Source organism: Penaeus monodon, chromosome 4 (genome assembly GCF_015228065.2).
Source record: "Penaeus monodon isolate SGIC_2016 chromosome 4, NSTDA_Pmon_1, whole genome shotgun sequence".
NCBI lineage: Eukaryota > Metazoa > Arthropoda > Malacostraca > Decapoda > Penaeidae > Penaeus > Penaeus monodon.
In genome coordinates, this window is record NC_051389.1 from 24,410,156 (window position 1) to 24,418,044 (window position 7,889).

At 33.2% G+C, this 7,889-nt stretch overlaps 2 non-coding genes across 2 annotated transcripts; both read left to right on the forward strand.

Annotated features, from left to right (window-relative positions):
* Nucleotides 1–2,182: 2,182 nt before the first annotated feature.
* On the forward strand, nucleotides 2,183–2,255 carry Trnar-acg. The gene has a single exon. It is a non-coding gene; the product is annotated as a tRNA-Arg (tRNA).
* A 952-nt stretch (nucleotides 2,256–3,207) lies between these two features.
* On the forward strand, nucleotides 3,208–3,280 carry Trnar-acg. Its single transcript has one exon. It is a non-coding gene; the product is annotated as a tRNA-Arg (tRNA).
* Nucleotides 3,281–7,889: the final 4,609 nt, after the last annotated feature.

A 7,889-nucleotide genomic window follows, 5' to 3' on the forward strand; every position in this document is an offset into this window, starting at 1 on the left:
GCAAAACCGATATACCGAAAAGTGGACGGCGTAATGCAAATGCCAACGAGGGCATCCTTCACGACAAGTGATCGCCTCTGTACAGGGGATAAGCAAATAATTATAACAGACCTGTCAGGAAAATAAGGAAGGCTCTCGTATCAATTAGAATGTATAGGATGAGTACAGAGTGAAGAGTCGTTTGTAGTTTTAACCCTGCAAAGTAAAGTTACAACACAGGTACACATATTCTTTGACTCACTTTCACTTTTATCCATATATATACTAATATCATATAACTATATAAACCTATATATCAATATATAGTATATATATACATATATAATATATATACATACATATAACTACGTATATATTACACATTTTTATATTTACATTTATGTGTGTATACATGCATAGATATACATATATATACACATTTATCTATCTATCTATCTATCTATATCTATATACATATACACGGAAGCATAAATACCTACTTCTTTGTTTTTTTGTTTATTTGTTTTTGTTTTTTGTTAGTTATACCGAAATGGAAAGCACTTTATAAATGTGTATATGTATGTATATATATGCACATATAGATAAATAGATAAATACCTACTTCTCTGGGTAGTGATGATTTTTTTTTCTTACCTGTTATCTTTCAGGGAATCGTTAGTTTCACCCAAAATGCAAGTAAAATCCAGAGAAAATAAAATATAGTTTTCAAACGTGGAATCTTCTGACTCGTAGCCAGAAATTTATTATTTTGCCCAAACCACATTTTTTGGCCAAAACCAGTTGGAATATTGCTTTTGAAATGAACAAGGCCCTGGAAATTTTTGGCATTCGGGGGAGCAAAGGTTTTTCCCAAATAAATTTTGCGGGGCCTTCATTTTAAAATTTAGGGTTTTCGACAAGAAGGAGATTTATAAACAACACCTTGTTGAGATACAATACATAAACAATTATAAAAATATATTAAATTTTAAAAATTTTTTTTTTTTTCATACAAACCCCAAACTACATACACAAAAAAAAAACACCTTTATTTTAAGTGAAAGGAAATTTAGAATAAAGGAAACGCTAAAATTATTTTATAAATATATATTAATATAATATAATTAAAAATATATCTTCATATGACAACATTCCCCCCCATAATAATTATATTTAAATATAATATAGAAAATATTATAAAAGGTTGGGTTTGGTGTGGTAATATATAAACATACAATGAAAACTACATTAAGTTTGGTTTTGGGAACGGGCTTCAGAACAAAATAAGTTAAATTATATATGTAACCCCTATTAGGGGTGCCAGGGAAGTTTACCCGATAAAAAGGAAAAAGCCACGAGAAATTTAACATTTCATTTTTTACCGGGCGTTTTCCCTTGGGAAGGAACTTCAACTTGAAATTGTTATAAAACTGGGTTTTCCAAAAACAAACCCAAAATCAATTTTCCAACCCAAACCCATAAATAGAAAATAATTAATTTAAAAAGTAAAAAAAGAAAAAAAAAAAAATTCTAAAAATAATAATATATTCCCAAAAACACAACATAAAACAAAAATAAGTAAACCCTCTTTGCAGGCCTCAAAAAATTGAAACCACCGTTAAATAATGGTGAATGTGGCCCGTTATGAATATTGGTAGCCAAGAAAAAAAAAAAATGCATAATATGGTGAATGTGGCCCGTTATGAATATTGGTAGCCAAGGCCAATAGGCTTCGGTGACGCCATGTGCTCGCCAACCAAGGAGGAGCATATATATAAAACAAAATAAAAACTCTTTATGAAATTATTCATTATGTAAAAAAGTATAAAGACTTATGGAACAAGCTACTTGAAAGCAGCTTGTCACTACAATATATGTACACATGCATACATATAAATATATATATATATATATATATATATATATATATATATATATATATATATAAAATTTTAAGATAAATAAGATAAATATATATATATATATATATATATAATATATATATATATATATAATCAATCATATGTATATTTTTATACATTCATACATGTAATCATACATACCTACTTCTTGAGGTGATACATAATTTATTTTTTCTTTCCTTTTTTCACCTGCTATCTCTGAGCCAAACGTGTGTTATACCCAAACTGCAAGAGTCTTTTTCCGTCACACCCAGACAATAATTAATACAGTTTGCTTATATGGCCTTGTGGCGCAACGGATAACGCGTCTGACTACGGATCAGAAGATTCCAGGTTCGAATCCTGGCAAGGTCGTTTACACTTCACGCAGCAACACTTGCTGACTTGAATAATTTTGAATTGGAATGCACTGACCAACTAGATACGTGTGCATGAATAAATAAACCAGTATTGATTATAATATATATAATATATATATATTAATATATATATAATATATATATATATATAATATATATATGCACACACAAACATACACACATTTTATGCTTAGTAATGACCTAGATGACGGCATAAACACTTCTACAGCAGTTTATAATGTCATCAGTTGAGGAATGCACTGCAGTAAATGTGATGAGAACCAACGTCGCATCTGCTCAAAAGGCGAGGGAAAGCCGTAAGGAGAGGGAAATTCTGGGATTTATTACCTCGTTTTATGCATGTAACGGCGAGGGTGTGCGTATCTCTACAGGGGATATGCAAATCACATTTTATTGCAGATGTGTCAGGAAAATAAGGATAGATCTTGTTCCAGTTAAAATGTACAGGATGAGGATGAATGTGGGTCGTTTGCAGTTTTAACCCTGCAAAATAAAGTTACAATACAGAGGCACACATTTTCACATTTACTCACACACATGTGTACATTTATATATATATATATATATATATATATATATATATATATATATATATATATATATATATATATATAAACCGAAACAATGAAATCATACCTTATTATATATATATATATATACTATATATTAATATAGTATATATATAATAATATATATATATATATAAACGGAAACATACATGCCTACCTTTTTAGGTGGTGCATATACATATATGTATATATATTTTTTCTTTTCTTTTCTTTTCTTTTCTTTTCTTTTCTTTTCTTTTCATTTTTTTTTTTCTTCTTACCTGCCATCTTTGAGCGTAATGTTAGCGTTACCCAGAATGCAGGTCTTTTTTGGCAAATCCAGAAACAAAAGAATATGCAGTTTTTATTGATAAATATGGCCTTGTGGCGCAACGGATAACGCGTCTGACTACGGATCAGAAGATTCCAGGTTCGAATCCTGGCAAGGTCGTTTATCGTCACACAGTATCACTTGCTGACTTGACTAATTTTGAATGAAATGCACTGATCAACTAGAAATGTGTGCGTCTGTGTGTATGTATATGAATAAAAGAAAACATTTAATGTATATATAAATATATATGTGCACACACAAACAAATATATATATATACATTTTATGCTTGACAATTCCCTAGATAACCGTAACGACGAGGGTGGCAGCGAGGCCGTGACGGAGTGACTCGATATACCAGGAAGTGGACGATGTGATGCAAATCCCAAAGAGGATATTCTTCAAAACAAGTGCTCGCCTCTCTACATGGGATTTGCAAAAAATTATTACAGACCTGTTAGGAAAATAAGCAAGGATCTCGTATCAATTAAAATGTACAGGATGAGTACAGAGGGAAGATGAATGCGAGTCGTTTGTAGTTTTAACCCTCAAATAATTCAATACCAGCACCACTCTTTGGCCATTTCTTTATTCATTATATTATAATATATATAATATATATATATATATAATATAATATATATAGTGTGTGTGTGTGTGTGTGTGGTGTGTTGTGTGTGTGTGTGTGTGTTGTATACACCATATGATAAATACACCTCGCTCCGCACACAACACACAATATATTGACTAAAGGGAAGTGAATGAATATTAGTAATATATTTCTAATAAACCCTTTATATAAATTAGATCACATGTATATATACATACATATACAACATATATATCACATTAATCATATAGTGTGTACACTGCAACATACATAATATAACATTTGATATCCAACACAAAATACATGCCTACTTCTTTTTTTTTGTGATTTTTTTTTTTTTTTTTTTTTTTTTTTTTGTGTAGTTACAGCCAAAATGAAAATATCTTTATGAATATGAATATGTATATGTATGTGTACATATATACATATACACACACATATATATATATATATATATATATATATATATAAACATTTATGTATATATATTCACTTATATACATAATATACATACTTCTTTGAGTATGCATGTTTTTTTTCTCCCTCTTTCTTTTTTTTTTCTTTTATGGAATATTAGTTAGTACCTAAATGCAAGTCTCTTTTTCGTCAAATCTAAAGTATTTTTTTTAACATGAATATTTTGATTCGTAGTCTGAGCGTTCATCCATTGCGCCAAGTGTGTTTATACAGTATAAGTTATTTGTTGCTATTTGCTTTGAATGAGAAGACAATCGTGTTTTTTGTGGCCAAATAAAAATTTTGATATTGTGTACCGAAGCACATGTGTGGTAATATTATTTTTTCGAATGAAGCGAGAAACCGTAAACGGTGAGACCCAGACATATCGGCTTAAGGAAGCTACGGGTTCACTGTTAAATTTTTCAAAGCGTAGTCTTTTCATGGTCGCTTTTTACATGGACAATATTAAAACGACTTACACCAGACACACACTTTTTAGTTTGTTGAATAAAATCATGACATAATAGTATATATATATAGTATATATATATATATATATAATATATATATATATATATATATATATACGTATATATTTACACGCATACACACACATGTATGTATATATATGTATATATGTACATTTATACACATTTGTACACACACATGCATAGGAGTGATTGCGCCCTGTAGACGAACGCCAGTTAGCCGGGCATTAATGCCTGTAGGCCCTATTGCGTTCACACGGCGTCATGTGGCAATCTGGTGTCCACCATGGAACTGATATCATTGCTGCACCTAATCTACAATTCTGAACATTATTTACTTAATCTTCTATGTTTTTTTTCCAACAAGTTCTAGCTAGACGCTCCTTATGAAGGCGATCCAGTCTGCTCTTTTTACATTAAATGTAGATGCTGAAGGTGTTCTTGTTGTGTCGCATGAATATCTAATACACAGAGGAAAGTGATCGCTTCCCAACGAGTCGTCAAGGGTGTGCTATAGGCATTTGGCTGCTATTGTTGAAAAGACCAGAGATAGGTCAAGAAAGCTCAAATTACCAGTATTTTCGTCCCGCGTCGGACTACCATCGTTCAAAAGGACCAAATCAGAATCATTAATTAACTTAACTACATGTTCACCTTTACCATCCATCCGTAGGGAATCCTTTAATGTATGATGAGCATTAAAATCACCTAAAATAAATTTATTATGTGGCAGACTATCTTGAAGAGCAAAGATCTCATCCGTAAATTGCCATATCAGGTGGACAATAAATTGAGCATATAGTCAGATACGTGCTATTGATTTTTACCTTGCATGCAACCAATTCCAAAGTAAAACCAATAGTCACAATAGTTAAATGCGTTTCTTGGAGGACTATAATATCGGGAGCATAAGACGAGGCTAATAATCTAAAGTCATTTACTTTAGTTCTAAGACTTCGACATTTCCATTGTATAATGGTTAATGTGAAAATTATGTTTTTCTGGGAGGGAGGCATATCCTCCTCTCCCTCGTTTCCCGATACAGTCTCCAAAACTCTCGGGGAGTTTTGGAGACAGTATCCTCCATCACCTACTCCCCACTGATAGGGATGCGTCCAGTGGAAGATGATCTGTTCCTATCAAGGAGAATAGACCAGAAACCAGACGAAGTCCTAGCACGGGTCTCCTGGACGAGGTGAGGTCTGGGCTGTGATTCCGTATCATCCTCCATATGACGTTGCTTTTGCAGGTGTCGTATATCAAAGTGAAGTAGTGTAGTAGGCGTGGCAAAAGTTCTTTATAGTAAGATACATATCTTATAATTTTGTGAAAGTTTTTAGAAGTTACGTATTATATGTTATGTCATTTATCACTTTCGTAACTTTAAAGTTATCTTTATTCATTATTGCTCATTTAATTTCCTTATTCATAGTGACTTAATTGGCATTTCATAGTCATTAGTATTAGCTTATTTATTATTTGCTTAGTTATCAAATGAATATTCACTTTTCATATTATCTTTTAGGAGGCTCCATGTTACAATTTGGATTAATTTGTATGGTTGTAATAAAGTAAAGAAAAGAATCTTGCAAAGGCATGTGGTGTATTTAAAACAACAAAACTTGTAATCTCAAATCAGAAAATATATACCTGCGATTTTCCCACAAGAATTGTCGCTGACCAAGACAGGACTGGCAAAACCGTGGAAGCTGTGTTCGCCTAGCCGCACTCTCTCCCTCTCTCTCTCTGTCTGCCTTGTTTTGCCAGAACGAGGGGTGTATATATAAGGCAATACCCTCCAGTTCCATGACAGTGCGGGCTCGTTTGCATACGTTAATTGTTGGTCTCTGTCTTAAATGGCGTCACGGCGCTGCTCTCGTTCCCGCGTTCACTACACTGGGTTGATTTAGCAATTTCTTTTATGGTTTTATATAATTCTTTAATCTGATTCATCAAATCCTTTAATGTATCCTTCTATTAAACAATTTCCTTATCTTTTGCTGCCATCTCTTGACTATTACCTGTACTGGAAATGTTATTTACTGCTTCAGTGTAGGAAGTATTGGGTTTGCTTGACAAGCCTTCAACTTTCCTCTTGGCCTCACGGTAACTAACTTCATGTTCCTTCATATATGCCAGCGTCTCGGCTTCCTTCTTTAGACTGCTGCATTCAGTAGAGACTGACAGTTAGCACATTTAAGAGCAGCTTCAGTGCATCCATCATGAGCATCCAGCGCAAGTGAATTTATGTCTCTTTATCAAATGCATTGTAATGAGGTGTGTCCGAATATTTGACTTCTGTTACAGCGCATTAGCTTGTGAATAAAAGGTCGCACCTGGACAAGATCATATCCAATATTGACCTTATCTGGAATTTTACTGAGGGCAAAAGTAAAGAAACACAGTCGAGTTTTTGTTCTCACATGCCCGTCCAATTTGGTCATACATTTCACTTCCAGTACACCTTGGTCCTTCATATTCTCTAGGATTTTGCTTTCTTCCATCGTCCTAAAATCCCCGTGAAAGATTATTCCATTACAGGTATTTGGGTCAACGGGAATAGTTACCTTGACTTGAAGATTATGAATTTGCGTCAGTTTAAAAAGATCGTTAACTTGGGAATTGAATTGTACTTGACCCAGGAGACTACCATCTCGCAATTTGCGAACCAAATCAAAACCACCACTACTGACCATCAAGGACCTTTTTGATGATAAATGGGTTAACATTCTGGAGCGATTGATTTTCATTTACACAGCAAACATTCAGAAACCTTGCATTCTCAGGAGGGATGTTAAACACTGGTCGCAATTGTCCGTCATTCGTTGGGGCTCTTTTTGTGGTCGGATTGGTCGTAAGTGGGTTGTGAGTCGTCCTCCCTCCTTGAGGAGGAGTGATATCCAAGGAGTAGGGCATACTGGGTGTCGGACCAGGCCCGAACCTTGCGCCAGAGCCTGTTGTCCTGAAGTCCTTTAACTATTATTTCAACCCAACTTCCAATAGCTAAGAGAAGAGACAGTGGTCTCATTAATCTCTACCCACTTAAAATGTTTGTAAAAACTAATTACTAAAAGAATTATTAGTAAAAACATACACAAGTTCTTCCCTTGAAAAAAAAAAATTTTCCGTTAAAATCTTAAAATTTCCAAAGAAATTTTTTTCCCCTTTTT